Source organism: Manacus candei, unplaced genomic scaffold (assembly GCF_025592945.1).
Source record: "Manacus candei isolate 608988 ecotype Guabito, Panama unplaced genomic scaffold, ASM2559294v1 h1tg000086l, whole genome shotgun sequence".
Classification (NCBI taxonomy): domain Eukaryota; kingdom Metazoa; phylum Chordata; class Aves; order Passeriformes; family Pipridae; genus Manacus; species Manacus candei.
In genome coordinates this window covers 4,620,370-4,637,387 of record NW_026138134.1, presented here as the reverse complement: position 1 = coordinate 4,637,387, position 17,018 = coordinate 4,620,370, and the positions used below count along the sequence as shown (strand labels likewise).

The 17,018-nt window shown below is 44.4% G+C and overlaps 1 long non-coding RNA gene across 1 annotated transcript in view; it reads right to left on the bottom strand.

The window, feature by feature from the left end:
• The window catches only part of LOC127482296 (uncharacterized), an 80,636-nt gene that overhangs the window by 42,935 nt on the left and 20,683 nt on the right, over positions 1-17,018 (bottom strand). The window contains exon 7 of the long non-coding RNA XR_007908490.1: positions 2,071-2,131. This is a non-coding gene — a long non-coding RNA (uncharacterized LOC127482296). The remainder of the gene's footprint in view (positions 1-2,070; positions 2,132-17,018) is intronic.

Sequence of the window (17,018 nt, the reverse complement as noted above, 5' to 3'; positions counted from 1 at the left end):
GATCTAATTCCTAAAATCTCACCTGCTCAGAGTGCTGATAACAGCAAGGTTGTGGGTTTATCCCTGTATTCATTCACTTAAGAGCTGGATTCAATGATCCTTGTGGGTCCCTCCCAACTCAGAATATTCTGTGATTCTATAATCTAAAATCTAACCCTAATATCTAATCTAAAACTACTCTCCTTCAGTTTGAAGCCACTCTCCCTTGCCCTATCCCTGCCTTGTTTTGCTCTGTGAAAGCTCAAGGCAAATATGTTTAGCACAAGGAAAAACATTTTGTGAGGGTAAAAGATTTCCTTTTGGAAAGGGGGGAATGGAGATTTCTCTCCATTAACTTTCTGATTCTCCCACTGATCTCCCTTACTCCCTCCCCCCCTAAAAATAGCCCATTATTCACACCACCCAGGAACAGATTAATCCCACTGAAGTCAAGGGTAGCTCTAAGACTTCTGAAAACTTGGTTCACTTCTAATTTAGGCACCAATGAATTCAGCAGATTAACAGGTGTCAACATATTCATGCCCAGGGCTTAATCAAAGCAAAAGGCATTTGGGTCCAGATTTCAGCAGGAGCAGAACAAAGCTGGGATGGTTATTCCATGAGCACACACGTTATTCACTGGTTCACAAGCCATACTATCCTGTTATCTCCACCCATATGTGTTATTCCCTGTGCTGCATATGTGCAGTCAATATTTAATCTTGCAATGGCACTTGGGGACATCAATTAGACACGTGTTATATCTTTTAGAACACAGAGGAGGAGAGAAAATGAGGGATATCTGTGCACACAGAGGGGTTTCAAAGCCCCAGAGGTGAAGCCCTTCACCTTTGTGCACAGAGCTCCTGGGAGTCTTAAGCACTCTCCTACCACATCTTCATGGTGGGAATTTTACCTGGGATGTGCAACACCTCTCACTTCCACAGCATTAATTTCTGCCCATAGGCAAGATCCTCAGAAGTGCCATAAAATATGCACTTACCTCATTCCTGCTGTCTAATCATAATTTCAAGAGAATGAGGTAACCAAGCTCACCACCAATAAATTCATCATCATTGTCCAACCCAAGTTTCCTCCTTTTTGCTCTCTCTTTTTTTTCATTATTAAATTAAACCTGTTCCCATCTCTGCTCTCCTGTTAATGCATTTATGGCACTTTGAATAAGTGGGAGGCTGTCTGAATTCCACCTTGAATTCCAAATATCCAGCTGGAAAGACACTAACTTGAGATGAGGTGCCTGCAGCCACTTCCCAGTTCCCAAAAGAAAGGACATGTCCCACTGTGTGCAGTGCAGAGGCTTCTGGAAACTTCTCCACAAGGCACCTTCCTGACATAGGTCAGGGGGGTTGAAGTCTCCCAGCTGTGCTTTTTCCACTATTTATTTCTAAGCTCAGACAACCAGGCTGAGACACCTTAGGAATAGTTGAGCCCCTTAAAAATCAAGATTTTTATCGAATTTTGCGTTTCTGAGCATTTTGGGAAAGCCTCAGAACTGCAGAATACCCGTGGGTTTGACAACAAGACTCTGCTATTGCTTGGGGCTTGCAAAACATGGATAAACAAGTCCCCTGATCCCAACATTAAGACATAATTTCTGATTAACAAGTTGAAGGTTCCTTTGGCTTCCTCTCATCCTGTTGCTACAAATTCCTGCCCAAATTTCTCAGGAGGGCGGAACTTGAATCCATTCAGATGTACCCATGCAGCAATAAATAAAATAATAATTAATAGGTTACTCAGATAAAGGCTTTCCATCTTCCAGCAGAGGAAAGTATTAGTTAATTAATCATCAAGTTGGCATTAACTTATCTTTTGGCACCTACAACAAAATGTAAATCTGAAACGAGTAGGGGGTTGGGTGGCGTGTGGAAACAAAGGAATAAGAAGCCAACAATAGTTTTGGAAATGGATGACAAAATTCAAATGTTCTGCCTCACTGCTGCTAAATTAAGAGCTGTGTTATCAGTGCAAAGATTAAAAAAAAAGAGAGATTTCCCTCTGAACCTGAAGCCACAGTCCAGAGCTGCCCAGGACACGACAGCAGCACTGGAGACAAGAGGATTCACTCACCCTGAAAATGAGTGGGACTAAAACAGGATCTGCTCAGTTCTTGATTTCCCCAGACACAGTTCTACAGAGCAAAAGAAGAAAGAAGGGTGTTAATTCCTCCAACCCACCTTTGCCTTCAGCTCTGTTTGCCCCAAATGCCCTTTTGCACACCAAGTGTAAAAGCTCACTGGTGAGATCCTGGCTTTAGGTGAACACTATTCACATTTTCATGTGAAAAGGATGAGAAAAATTGTTTTCCCACCTTCCACCAGAGCTGCTGAACAGAGATGAAAGATCCTCAGATGGAATTGCCTCCTCTCCAATTGGTTTTTTTGGCTTCCTTTGAGTAAAACTCGCTTTTTCGGGGAGAGGCCAGTTCCACAAACACGTGCATAATGCTCAATGTATGCACCAATTAATGCTTTGTAAAACACAGTTAAAATTAAAACCATTACAGCTGGCACTTCTACCCCAAATCCAGATGAGAGGCAGCAAGGGAAATGATTACACACGTTTCTTCCTAAACTCCAATTAATAAACATTTGCTTCAGTTTCAGGACAAACGTTTTGCAACCACCTGTGGGTGTTTATTTGATCAAAGGAACTGCATTCCTTCCTGCCCAGGCACAGGCAGATGCCTGCCTGGTGAAGGAGGCAGAGGATGGGTGTGCTCCTTGCTCCTCCAAAAAGCCATTTTACTGCCAAATTAATTGGGAATCAGGGAAGGTAGAAAGACTCCCTTGAACTATCTTTGCTCCTGCCCTTAATTCAATAAATTCTAACTAGAATTAGCCTCCCAGGAGTCTCTGTTATCACCCAAGACTCTCTGGAGTCTCTAAACCCAGTGCTGGCAGAAGGGATGAAGGCATCTGACACAGGGTAGCTCCAGAAATCAATGTGTTCCACAAAGCCATGTTCAATACCCAAAAATCAATGTACTTCTAATCCATGAGTCTCTTCAGGCACAGCACAGAGCCCAACAGCTTCTCAGAGAGCCCCTACAACCCACCCAAAGGGAAACCTGACCCTTCCACAGGCCTTTCTGCCACCAAAACGATACAAACCCCAACAATCCAGCACCGAGGGCATAAAAGCCACCAACACCTGGTCTCAGCTGCATCCAAGTCCACCCAGAGGCTGCATTTTTACCCCCAACAGGCCCAGCCACGAGGACTCACAAACCACCAGCAAAGGGATGTAAAACACCCCTGGCTCTCCGAAGGAAAAGAAGACGCGTTTTTAGACACCGGGTGGTTTCGTGGGTGGTTTTTTTTTTCTCCCCCCTGAATCTTGCACTCATTCTTTTCATTTCGAGGACCAAGTCAGATTTTTTTTTCTCTTTTTTTTTTTTCTGGTTTTTTTTTCTGTTATTTTTTTCTGTTATTTTTTTTCTGTTATTTTTTTCTGGTTATTTGACGAGTGATTCCTTTAGATCCGCGAGTCGTTCCGCAAGCCAAAACACGCTCCCTCTTCATTCACAACACCGAGGCTGCTCGGCGTTAAACAGCCCATTATCATGAATGAAGTGGGTGTAACTTCCTTGAAATCCTCCAAAGACCTGTCAAAGCAGAGCTACTGCAGCTCAGCTTTCTCTCCTCCGAGCGCCCAGATCGTCGGGTGAATTGTTCCACACTGATCCCCAAATGTGCTCTCCCTGCCTTCAGAGCACGAGGAGGTTTCTTTTTCCGAGCAGGGAAGGGGAAGGAGTAGGGAATGGACACTCAGGATAAGGGTGGAAAGTGAGGCTCTGTCCCAGCCATCAAATTCAGATTTTTTTTTTTGGAACCTAAATTCATCTTCGTCCATTTAAAAGTGTGGCAGACAAAACCTCACAAATCAAAGCCCTGGCCTGTTCTGATGGATAATCAGGAGCCTCTGGCTCTTCTTCCAAGAGGAAACATTTAACCCTAAAGGGAAGAGGACTGATTTTATGGTAATGCCCTGGCCAGGGACTTGATAAATTTAAATTTGACTCCAGGTCTGCCATTCTCCACCCCTTTTCCAACCTTTCAGGTTATCACTTTAAAAACATGCTGATATTTGCAAACTGTGATGGTCTTGGAGCCCAAAGACTGAAAAACCACACTAATAAATAAACATAAATTCAATCCGTGCCTATGAACTTGTTTAACAGAAAGATCTTTCCTTCAAAATGACCATGACCTTGAAAAAAAAAGACCTGCAGGGTCCCAGCTATTCATCTTATCCCACTTCAGGACACCAATGGATGGATCTTGGCCAGCAACAAGTTGTGATCACACCACTGGCTTTGGTGGACCCACCAAATATTTGATCCATGTCTGACCTCTGGACTTTTACAGCCTGGCAAGTTAAGAGATGGCTGCAGAAAACCCACTGAGGAAAAACAAAAGCACAGGGACTAACACACTTAACAAGGATCAGCCTCAGGAAACACTGGGAAAAGTGGCAGCAGTGAAAACTACTAATTTTTTTTGTATTTCAACTCAGATTTTCTGCTAAATCTCATTATCTCGCCCACAACCCAAACAACAACAACAACAACAAATCTTGATGGCAGTTTCACAACAACAGTTTTTACACATCTTTTAGCAGCTCTAACACTAACAAAGGCTGGTGCTTTGGGGGAAAAAGAAAAATATAAATATTTGTCCAGCATTTTGGAAATCTCAAAACCGGTAACACACTGCAGCCAATTCCAGAGCCAGCACTGCTTCCCACCTGCTCCTGAATCCTTTATCACAAATGAGGGGTGCCATTTGGGCTGGAGGCTGTCCTGGAGGTGCCCACAGCACCACCTCCCAAAAATCCACCTCTCTTCCTGGCTTATCAGCGAATGGGAATCACAAGCCCACGTCCCCCAGGGATTATTCTGCTCCCATCAAAGCCAGCAAGAATTTTGACACTGGTTGAAAAAGCCAGCCAGAGCTGGCTGCCACACCAGCAGATCTGACAGGTTGCATTTTCATTCTCATTACTATTATGGGCACGAGGATTCATTTCTATTTATCTTTAGCTGGCATTCAGTCCTGGATTTAAACTGCATCTGTGGTTGCATTGCTGTGAAATGTATCACTACTATGACTCACACTGCAAAGGACACGTTTGTAAACTGACCCACCATTGACAAAATCCTCTCTTTCTTCATTTGTAGGAGGCGAGATGAGGCATAGGTTCCTTGTCTGATTCATTTCCTGGGGAAATTTTTACTCTCTGCATCTTTTTCAGCCCTTATTCAGTCAGCAAGTAGTGAAGTGATTAATACCAAATCCATGCTTGACACAGAGTGGAAGGATTCATTCAAATTCTTTTAAAATCAGCGCTTAATTAATTGCTTAGAAAAACAACCCATTGCCAAAAACGTGGGGGGTTGTTTTTTGGCTTTTTTTCTTTTTTTTTTTCCCTCTTTTTTTTTTTTTTCCAGTTGAGAAAGCTTTTTCAGTTGTGAAACTAATTACAGGCAACGGCACACAGCAAAATGCATGAAGGACAAAACCTGGCACCTTTTGAAAAAAAAATCAGCCCCTCGGAAAGGAAGAATTAGGAACCTGGACAGAGCTCCAGGCAGCTAATTCACTTACATCCAGCTCTGGTCCTGTATCCCAACACTGCAGAAATCCTGGGAGAGCTGAGTTATCTAAAGCCTCACACAAACACAGACAATGATCAGCAAATTAAAACTGCCAGAAATTAAAGATAAGCCGAAGAGAGCCCTGTGGAAACTGCTGCAAGTTTCTTGACAATCTTTATCTACCTGATTATTCATATCAAGACAGTACTAACCAAGTCCAGATCGGGATGGGGTTGGGAACAATCCCTGGGGCTTGGAAGGCTGTGCAGAACTTGGCACTCAGGATCAGGCTTATTTCTCCATCCTATCGGGGTGGGCAGTGTGAGCCTACAGAATTCGGGAGAAAAATGAGCGTGTCCTTTCCCTTCATTTCTTCTCCCCCTCTCTCTCTCTGTCTCTCTGTCTCCACATTCTTCTCCTCTCGCCTTTTTCACTGCGAGCACTGAATGATGGGATTTTTGACATCAGAGGAAAGTCATCCCTTCTCCACTCCCCCAGCTCCTGGCTGCTTCCTCCTTAGACACGTCTGTCGTTTGCATACTATATCCCCACTCAAAGCACGGGATCAGCTGATCCGACCACGGCATCATCCAACTAAGCATCCTAAATCCTGCCCAGAGTAGAGCAGACTGGCTGGTTCGCTCGCCCTGCCAGCCTGCCCCCAGCGAGCCTTTAAAGTACATTCTGTGGCCGCCACAAAGCTGGCACCGACTATAGCAAAGTCATTGTTTAGTCAAGGTAAAGTGACCTCTATTTACTCAGACAGCTCGGCCGCCTACAGGGAATAACTGGCTCGCAGATAAGTGAAAATGCGCTGGGAAAGTTTCCCTCTGGCTGGGCCGGGGCTTGCGACAATCAGCTAAATGTTCGGGCAGTTCATGCCCTCTCTCCTGCAGTTTCTTCAGCCCTTTGATTTATTATCTGCAGCCAGACAGCAAATGACCCCGAGTCTGCGGTGAGCCAAAGACAGATGAGACTTGTTCAGCTCAGTGTATTTTTCTGATCCCAATAAATACTCCGTTAATTATCACGGGCTGCCAGGCACCTGCCATAAGTTGTTTATTCGCGTATTATAAAGGATGGCTTTAACCGAATCGGGTCTTTTTGCTGCTCGTTTCCCCCCCCCCCCCCTAATAATTAATTCCCGCTGCAGGGGAGGGGATGCTGAGCAGGGGAGGGGATGCTGAGCAGGGGAGGGGATGCTGAGCAGGGGAGGGGATGCTGAGCAGGGGAGGGGATGCTGAGCAGGGGAGGGTCAGGACGGGGCTGGTGGGACCCGAGCATCACCCCAGGACCGCCTCTGCCGTGACTCAGCCGGGCTCTGAGTCACGGAGCTTCTCCCGCTTCCTCCTTTCTCCGGGGGGCGGAGGTCGGAATTTCCTGCTGGCCCGCTGTCCTTGTAAATCACAACTTCCTGCTGCAGCAAACGCTGCTGGGAGGTCAGCGAGTGGTTGAGCCGGAGCTGCTGCCCAGTTCCACCTGCTCTGGAGGAGTTCCCGCTGTCCCAGGCACTGTCCTCTCGCTCCACATCCTAGTTCGATTTGCCCTGGTACCTTCAGAGACCTGACAACCTGACTGGAGCTCCATACTCTCCATCCAGCAACCCAGTTCTCCTCTTACAAACACGTGAACTGATACAACCCAGGTGGTTTCTCTGCCTTCCTTCAAGGCAGCACCATAAATGAGAAGGGAAGCCCTAAACACATCACTTATTCCTATGAATCTGAAGGTGAAAACCAAGACATTTGGTGGAGGTTCTGGGATAAGTCCAACCCTGTAAAAGTCTCCCCAGCTGTCCTTCCAAAAGAGTTGGACTTCATTACAGTTGCAGCTGGAAAGATTTCACTATCACCAAAGAATCAACAACACACACAAGATCTGTGCCATGATAACCCTGAGAAAAGCCATGAATAATTAGGAAGGGAAGGAAACATTTTAGCCTGGTGAAGGTTGCCTTGCAGAGCAGATCCAACCTATTCCCTGGGCAAAATCAGTGTTTGGAGTAAGAAGCTGAATGGTGGAAAGGAAAAGAGGGATGCTGGCAGAGATGGTGCTGAGCAGAATTCCTGGTCATACTCCAGGGATGGAGTGACAGGACTAATTTTAATTTACACCAAAAACATGTGCAGAGTGAAAAATGAGCTCAGCACACCGTGACAGACAGCACTGATTTACTCCCAGGCTCACCTGGTACACAGCCACCTTGTACAGTCTTAATCACTTTGGAGTAACTCTTAAATACCACACAGTGACAAATAATATTACACAACAACATTAACAGCACCTTCCACAATGGGATTATAATCCCTTCAGCTATGCTGGTGTAGTTACATGACTTGCCAAAAAGTGGGTGGGACTTTTCAACCTCTCTATATTTTCATTCATACACCTTTACACTGCTTTCATTTCATCCCTTCTAGGATGAAGATTATTGGGAAAAGAATCCCAATATTCACACAAAGGCCCATGCAGGGATATCCCCATTCCAGACCAGGACTGCTAAAAGCATTTATGACACTGATACTGAATGGGGAGTTTCTGGACAGTCAACCCAGAATGGATTTTGACACATTCTTTTAAAAAGGTATGTTTTTTTGAGAGAGATCAAATGGTTTCAACTTGACTTTCCCATCTTATCTGAAAGATGATGGCTCTTGGAGCATCTTTTGGAGCATAGCACATCTAGGCATCAAAGACTTCTATAAAAATTCTCCTGGGAGACTTTTCTGTCTACAGAGAGAGGTATAACCACATACAATGACAAGGAAATTAAAAGTGAGCAGCTTTTGACCAAAAGCAAGACACTCATTTTTATCAGCCCCTGGAAGCGCTTCTGAAGGCCAGTGGGTGGGTTTCCATCACTCAATGTCTCCAAATCAAGGCTAGATTATTTTTTTATCTAGACAGATGCAGTTCAGACAGGGAAGTCCTTTGACCAGCATTGCCCAGGAGGTCAGGGCAGACCCTGCTGAGGGGCCTGGCTGCCTCCAGCACCTCCCCAGCCTGCCCAGCTCCCCTCCCGCCTGCCCAGCGCTGCTCTCGCAGCACAAGCCTTGTTGTTCACAGTCAGGCTGTTTCCCCACGGATGACCAGACCTGACCCTGCTTAGATTACAAAAGTTAAAGGGTTCAGAAGTGAGGAAAACAGGAAATCCAAACAGTGAAAATCTCAGCAATAACGTTTCCTAACAAAGACCTTCAGATCTCACTCTCGGCCAACAGCTGTCTTGGTGACGTCCAAAAAGGACCATGTTTAGAGTGGTGAAGACTGTCTTTCTGCCATTTATTTTTACCCTGTTTATTTTTTCTATACTGTGACATTTCCCTCCTTTTTAAAGCCTTGGTCATAAATGAGGGCACTAATCCAGAGCTAAGAAAACACACACGAACACACGTCCCCCCGTGTGCACTTCGATCCCATGGGCTCGTAGGATGGAATTCTCCCTACAGAAACCCAAACCTGTGCTCCACTTCAACCCCCCTCTGGGCCCACAGACACCGCAGAGCCTTTTCATTTCAAAACATCTGGAATGAGATGACCCGTAGCTTAATTTATTGCACCACCAAAGTCTGGGGCTGCAGAGCAACTCAAGACATGATCCAGCGAAAACTGAGAGAGGGAGGAGAGCTCAGTTTTGGAGGAAAATATCATGTTTGTTTGTTTTTGCTGCTTCTGCATTTTAAACCTCGCCCAAATATCCTGACCTAATATCATGTACAAGCGTGGCTGTGATACTGGGATGCTCTGTGGGCCAAATCTGTGGGTGGCATAAATTGGCAGCGCTCCTGTGCCATTGGGTCACCAGCGAAGACCTTGCCCTAGTTCTTTGCAGAGAGCGTTACGGGAATTTAGGGAGGCCGAAGAGGCATTCTGAAGGGCTGGTTGGTTTGCGTTCAAATTTTAAATTTCCTCCGCCCGTTTTTTTCGGAGGTGAAATTTGACTTTTCCTCCCCGGCAGGGCAGGTTTTTTGCCATTACACTGCCATCTAGTGCTGCGAGCTCGCAAGGCAAAAAGAGCCGCCACAGGTTGGATGGGTGACCAACAGCGAGTGCCCGAGTCCATCCCTGAAAGGGAAAGGGAGGGGGGGAGGTGGCCAGAAGCAAATTAAATTCGATTCCACAAATAGAATTGTAAAATGCACACCCAGTGGTGGCCCTCAACCACTTATGGTGGGACACAGGATAACAAAAGGGGTTGTACAGAAGCTCATCCATTATCCAGCTGTTCTCCATGGTAGGGGACGTTCAGGATGTGCAAATTTGACACTACAAGGCTCCAAGCCCACCTGACCCAAGCTGCTATTGCTCTACCAACTTATTCCTGCCAAGCAAAGCCTGCACAGAAGGTTTTTCACAAGAACTGTGCTCTTGCAAGGGCCTTAATACCTCTGGCCATGTTTCTTCCAGCTTTACTGGATCCATTCCTCAGTATAACTCCCTCCTGCGTTCAGCTCAGTTGTATCAGAACATCTGGGCCAAATTTATTCTCTTTGTAATGGATTTCAGTGGTTTCCACCATGGGCCTTGGGTCTCTGTCCACAGCCATTACTGTGATCAGCATCCAAGACAGGATTTACTAAGCAAGCACGTCATCCCACTCACAGAAAATCCTCCTGATACTCCCCACGCTCAAGGCCTGGGCAGCAAACTTAAAACTTAACATATGGACCCGAGACAAAGTGACCTTTAGGAGTTAAAAAACCCCAGTGCTAATGTTTTACTCATCTCGAGGATATTTGTCCTCAGTGGTATGTGTGTCAGAGGGCGTGAAAGTGAGAGTGTCTTGAGGTTAACAATTGTTCATGCTCATAGTGGATGAATCATATGATAACACCACAGCAACATCCTGTATAATTGTCAGAAGCCTCTATTTCTGGCAGCGTGTCCCTGCTCTGTCTCATGAGCAAATGTTATTTGGGCTTTGCTATATAAAACCAAAAACCAAACAAAACCGTACAGCGGGACGCTCTCGGGCAGGCCCCAGCCAAAATCACAAGTGCCTAATTGAGCCTTCAGTCCCCCCACTTCAGTGATGAATTGTGTGATGAAGTTAATGGGGCTGAGATGGATGGGGCTGCTCTTCAGCTGATTAGTCCATGAGCAACTCTCCCCGTGCGAGGAACAATATTTGTGTTTCCTTAGCCACAACTGAGCCCAGGGGGACAGGCACACACAGAGCTGGGACGAGGCTTGGGAGGCACTGGGTGCTCGGGGATTTGCACCACAGATCACAACATTTATCTCTGCCTGGTTTTTTTTTTCTTCTGGATGACTACAAGTCACTCCCCTCCCTCTTTACTCCCTCTTTTTTGTCTGTTCCAGACCTACAACCCGCAGGCTTTGCTGCTCTTTGAGGACACCCAGCTTGCTTTGCCAGCCTAAACATGGACCTGCTGCTCAGAGATGATCTTTGGGGTCCCTTCCAGCCCAAATCACCTGTGGGAAGCACCAACACGGCAGGCAATGCCAGAGCATCCCAGATTTGGAACAAACTCCCTGGGATGCAGGAAAAACACCAAGTATCTGCACCTCCCCAGCACAAAAAGGCACCAAATCCCACTTGGATCCCAGTTTCAAACACATCTCTACCCCCTAAACACCACAGCTGTGGCACCAGGGGCTACACAGACAACATATCTGCATGATACATATTTGTATATATATTATATATACATATACTTTAAATCCTGTAAAACTGTGCCTTCAAAAATTTCTGAACAATTGTTTTCTCTCTCATTAAAAATAACTTTTTGGCTTTGACTGAATAACTCCACTATTATTAGTAGTATTTACTCCTGTATAGCTTTGCCTACAGTTTTACTATTATGTTTTCATGTATTAAAGAAAAATCCAATATTGATAGATAAACCTTTAAATCCATCTCTAGTGAATACCTATCACATTTTTTGAACAGACAGTATTTTGGTGAAGTGGCAAATTCTGTTCAAATGTATTTTTTTTCTGAAGGAGGAGAGGGACAGGTAGAGGAAAACCTTCCAGCAGAGAATTTCAAAGTATGGGTCTGCTTCTTAAAATAACCAAATTTGAAATGCTTTGAAAAAATTATCTTCTGTTTAACTATAAAACCAACATATTTCTAAAATGCCACTAAATTATTACCATTACTGTTTTCTGTTTTCATTGGAAATACTTTCAGTGTTTTAAGCACTACTTGTAGTAGGAACTTGCAGGATATTCCCACTAATAAGAATGAGATTTTTAAAACAACCTGGGGGATTAGCCACACATCTTCCATTAAAACTAAAGCACCCTTGACTGCTTTACAAACCCATGAGATTAATTTGAAGAAAGTCTATTTAAAATTAAGGTAAAAGTGGGCCAATATCAGAGGGTGGGAGCTGAAACCCTTTTCATTGCAGGGGAAGAGGATGGGAATTTCTACATGGGAATTTCTCTGGATTCTGAGTAGAATTAGAATGATTTAATTTTAATTCAAATTATTTAATTTTCTGTCAAAGTAAACAACCAAACAGAAACCAACCAAAAAAAACCCCAAGCAAGCTAAAATCAAACAAGCAAATGAGCACATCAGCAACAGAAAGCAGAGACCCTTTACGAGGTCAGGTTTGCCATTTAGGCTTCAAATCTTTGGATCATTCACTCCCACCTTTCAGATCCCAAATCTTGACCTCAGACTGTGTCTAACACAAGCCCAAAATCAGACACCACCCCCTTGGGTTTCAACAAACCAGGACCAGCCAGGTTGAGCATTCCTTGCTCCAAAGTAAGGGGAAAAAAAAAATCCTGTCAAATAAAAAAAAAAAAAAAAAAAAAAAAAAAAAAGAAGAAAAAAAAAGAAATCTCTTCCCTGCTGCCTCCTCCTCATTTCCTGGCTGCAGCCAGAGCGGAAATAGCTACATTTCCTGAGCAAGGCTGTTCTCAAGGGAACCTCAGCCCGGCTGCAGCAGCAGGGGCTGGAGGCTGGGGCTGGAATGGGGTGGGTTTCCAGGGGGAGCTGGGATAGCAGCACTGTTCCAGTGGTGTTCGGGCCCAGCAAGGGACACCCGGGATGAGGAGGAGACAGGGGAGGCAGGGGAAGTGGGAGGAGATGTAAGATGAGAATAGAAAAATGTGTTTAAAAGGGGGGGGGAAAGGAAAAGAGTGAGAGAGAGAGAGACGGAGGGGAGTAATCAGCAGGCAGAGCCTGTTGTGAGACATCAGGGAAGTCAGATGTAAACCCACAGCTCCACATTTTGAAGGGGTCTGGTTCATATTCTCTATATCCTTATTCTATATCCTTATTCTATATTCTGTATATAGGAAATCTTCTTGGTCCCAATTCCTATGAAGGGGGTGCTCATATATCCTTATTTTCTATCTTTAGTTCATATTCTGTATATAGGGAACCCACTGGTCCCAGTTCCTTTGAAGGGGGTGTTTTTATATCCCTATTCCATATCCTTAGTCCATATTCTGTATATAGGGAATCTGTTGGTGCCAATTCCTTCATAGGGGGTCCTTATCCTTGTTCCATATCCTTAGTCTATATTCTGTATATAGGCAATGGATTTGGTCCCCATTCCTTGGAAAGAGTAGTTTATATATCCTTAGCCTATATTCTGTATATAGGGAACCTTTTTGATCCTAGTTCCTTCGAAGGGAGTGTTCATATATCCCTATTCTATATCCTTAATCTATATTCTGGATATAGGGAATCCACTTGGTCCCAATTCCTTTGAAGGGGGTGTTTAGATATCCCTGTTCCATATCCTTAGTCTGTATTCTGTATATAGGCAATGGATTTGGTCCCCATTCCTTGGAAGGAGTTGTTTATATATCCTTAGCCTATATTCTGTATATAGGGAACCTATTTGGTCCCAATTCCTTCAAAGGGGCTATTTATATGTCCTTATTCCATGTCCTTAGTCTATATTCTGGATAAAGGGAATCTATTGGTCTCAATTCCTTTGAAGGGGGTGTTCATATGTCCCTATTCTATATCTTTAATCTATATTCTGGATATAGGGAATCCACTTGGTCCCAATTCCTTTGCAGGGGGGGTTTTCCTGCAAATCACAGTCACATTCAACCAAACAAAAAAAAAAAAGGTAATTTATAAAGGCAACATGAAGGCTTGGTTGGAGCAGAGTGGGGAGAGATTTAATAGCCCAGAGGGAGGGGGAAGATGGATGAACACAGATTACTTCTGAGAAACTCTGCAAATAGGTGGAGCAATTCACAATCCAATAAAGCCCACAGGAAAAGCCTCATCCTTCCTTCCCACATTGGAAATCCATCCTTCCTTGGCATCTTGTGGCCAGGCAAGTCTCTAATTATCCAGGAAGGTGTAAAGCCCAAAAGAGCCCAAATACCTTTCAGGTGCTCACCTTGGATTGCTCTGGAAGATAAACAGGATCTGGTTTTTTTTCCACATTATTGTTGCAAAGTCCATGGGAAAAGAGGCTGAGAGACAAATTGAATCCTATTCATCTTTTAGCTGTGACCCTCTAAAAGTTGGGTTTCCATTCTCAACTAATTGTTTTGGTGTTTTAGATCATAAATAAAGAGATACAGGCAGCTCTGGGGGTAAATCCACCAACCTCAAACAAGAGGGAAATGACAGACACCACCTTGGTCTAGAGAGCTGGATTTTAGGTGGCTGAACTCAGTCAAGAGAAATCTCATTCACAGAGGCAGTTTATGGAAAAATAAATAAAAATTATATATAAATATATGTAAGGGCCTAACTCCTACTGTAATTAAATAATAATCTGAAAAAATGGCCATCAGTGACCCAAGGTCACACAGTGAGTCTGTAGCTGTGACCCACAAAGTCCTGAGAGCCAGCCTAGTAAAAACCAGGCTTGGACTTGACCTCTGCATCATCCTACAAACAGGATGTCAGTTGATAAAACTGTGCCTCAACCTGACCAATATCTAACCCAATCAATCTGCTGAGCCTTTGCATTTTTCACCCACAAAACATCTTTGCTTTGGTAATTATCAATCACCCTTATGCAGAAAGGTTCCTCCAATTTTTATTTTTTTTTTTTAAACTACTCAATCCTGTGAGAGACAGATGAATTTTAATGATTTAGATTATTAACCTAAAGGTTGATCCAGACTGGGAGGAACAGAATAATTTGTTTAATCATTATTATTATTTATAATTATTTAACATAGGGGAGAAAAATATCACCTTAAATGTCATCGTGATGCTTTTTTAATTGCCTCGGATGAAATTCAGAATAATCATTGCTCGGTAAATGTATACAGATCTAATTTTAAATACCCTAAGATGCTGGATATTTATCTGTAAAATGCAGAGAATGCATATTCATTACTGCATAGGGAGTTACAAAGACAGAAAAGAATTGATCAACCAGTTATTGAAAATTAATTCTTTTCCCAATTCACAGCTGGGCTGTAATTTGACATGAGGCAGAAAAATAAGCTGAGCCAGGTAATTTTTCTTATTCTTTCTTTCCAGGACTTTAGGATGTGTCCTTTAGGAGGAGACATGTTTTATGGATGCCTAAGAACGTGCTTTTGTGGGGTTATAATTTGCAATATGTGTGTTGTGGAGTTACCTGCACTTGGAATGGTCACACTGAGGGATGCCCAGCACATGGGGAACTCCAGTCCACGAGGAATGTTGGTACCCAGACCCACATGGGGAGTGTAAACACAGGAAACACGGGAGAATCAGGAGTTTCAAAGGAGTTGTTGTTGGTTTAGCTTGGGTTGGTGTTTGTTTGGGGTTTTTTTGTGTTCCTGTAGCTACTTCAGGAAGATGCACACACAAAAAAAAAAGAGAGTTTTGGGATGGTACAGGTTGCCCAGAGAAGCTGTGGCTGCTCCATCCCTGGAAGTGTCCAAGGCCAGGTTGGTGGGTTAGTGGAAGGTGTCCCTGCCCATGGCAGGGGGTTGGAACAAGATGATCTTTAAGGTCCCTTCCAACCCAAACCATTCCATGATTTCATGAAGGGCAGTTCTGTGCAGGGCCAGCACCTCAAGGGAACGAACTGCATAAAAATGGGATATATGGTGATCCATGGGGAGGATCCAGACCTGAGCACCTACAAACACACCCCAAACCAAGCCGGGGTGAGTTACAACCAAATCCAGTGAAAGGGGAACCGGTTCCTCCCAGCTCACCCTGGGATCAGCCTGCAATCCCAGTTTTCCCTGTGGTGCCCAACACCCCCTCACCCAGGGGCTGCACATCCATGGCAGCACCTCTGCCCTTGGAGCACGGGGAAACCTTCTGCAGGAAATAACAACTCCCCAGCTCAAACCAGGCGGGAAGAGACCGTCCAAGGCTCCCAGAGCCCAGTGCCAGGGGCACAGAAAGCTCCTGGCTTTGCAGGAGCTCCAGCAGGTACATTTTGCCCTGCTCTGCCTCGCTCCTCCTTCGTTTTTCCAAAGCCCTTTGTTTCCTGAGCTGGGTTAGACCGAGGCCTCCCCTGCTTCCCACCCCATCCCTGCTGCTCCCAGGCCCTGCGAGTGCCTGGGCTCGGGGAAACATTTGCATTTGCCTTGGCACAGGTACAGCATTCAGAATTCTTTCAGGCCAGGCCAATTAAAACAAGCTGAAAACTGCTGAGTGAGGCAGTTTCTGCAAGGATCTGCTTACATTCCCCCTCGGAGAAAAGCGGGGGGCCCACTTGCTGTAACTCTCTCCCTCTCTGCACAGCGTGGGGTTTGCTTTTTTTTTTTCCCTTTTTGCCCTTTTTCCCCCCTTTTTTCTTTTTTTCCCCCTTTTTCTATTTTTCCCCCTTTTCTTTTTCCCCCTTTTTCTTCCCCCCCCCCTTTTTCTTTTTTTCTCCTTTTTCTTTTTTTCTTTTCCCCCTCTTTTTCTTTTTAAGGTGGAATAACTTGTGCCCTCAGCACTCTTAAGAGATGGATGGCAGGACTTGGGACTGTGGCTTCGTTTTCAAACCAGAGCCCAGTCTGGAAAAACAAATTGAGGCATGGGAATAAAAAAAAAAAGAGGAGGGGGGAAAAAAAAAACCATAAAAAAGAACAAACCACCAACCCCAAAACTGGTAACTCTCCACAGATTAACACACTTCACCTCCTTCACAAACCTTGCATGGTATTTTCTTAAAAAGGAATAAAGCCACATAATTAGCAATCAGTTGAAGCCTAAGGCTTTTCTACCACCACAGAGACTATTCAATGCCTACTGGCTCTGCTAACACACTCTTATTACTCTTGGGTTTCATTTTGGACAGCCTCTTTCAAACCTCAGATGTGTTGTAAATGCACACTGACAGGTTCAAAGATACTATTTTTATACCTCTGAGCAAATAAAATGAAGTAAAATTAAAAAGCCCATCCTACTAGTGCTGTTTTATTTTATTTTGATAACCCTCAAGTGCTACGAGAAGGTAAAAGGTTGTAGGAAGGATGAACCACCTTGGAGGGTCCCTGGGAAGGAGGGACACATATTCCA